Source organism: Anneissia japonica, unplaced genomic scaffold, assembly GCF_011630105.1.
Source record: "Anneissia japonica isolate Jap-2015-1 unplaced genomic scaffold, ASM1163010v1 scaffold288106_len264728_cov135, whole genome shotgun sequence".
NCBI lineage: Eukaryota > Metazoa > Echinodermata > Crinoidea > Comatulida > Comatulidae > Anneissia > Anneissia japonica.
In genome coordinates this window covers 255,950-256,413 of record NW_022749702.1, presented here as the reverse complement: position 1 = coordinate 256,413, position 464 = coordinate 255,950, and the positions used below count along the sequence as shown (strand labels likewise).

The 464-nt window shown below is 37.1% G+C and overlaps 1 protein-coding gene across 1 annotated transcript in view; it reads left to right on the top strand.

Annotated features, from left to right (window-relative positions):
• The window catches only part of LOC117121139, a gene marked incomplete at its 5' end in the record, with an annotated part of 56,981 nt that overhangs the window by 14,677 nt on the left and 41,840 nt on the right, over positions 1–464 (top strand). The window lies entirely within an intron of this gene.

The following is a 464-nucleotide window of genomic DNA, read 5'->3' as shown; positions in this document are numbered from 1 at the left end:
ACGATACTTTTGAGAACGATCATTTCAGGCAATACCTGTAAACTTTATTAGTCCTAGCCATTGCTAGAACAACAATGCTAGAACATTGTATTACACATTGCTACGCCTCAAGAGGGCGTTTGGCCAGATAAATATGGCAATACGGCTAGAAATACTGTCGTATATTGAAGGGAGTTAGCCGTTAACACTGTAAAATAAATAAATATAATATAAATCGTCAAAGGTACATATACAGTGTTTAAATAAGAACATGATGGAACATCGTAGGCTACCCTGTAGCTTTTCAAAGAAGTCCTATAAAAGTCATTGTGTAATAAAATGCCTCCGACGGGATTTGAACCTGCGACCTCTCGCTGTCATAACCACTAGAGCACGAAGGCTTCATGGTTGAACAGGTCCATCAAATGATGTTCCATCATGTCCTTATTTAAACACTATATATGTACCTTTGACGATTTATATAT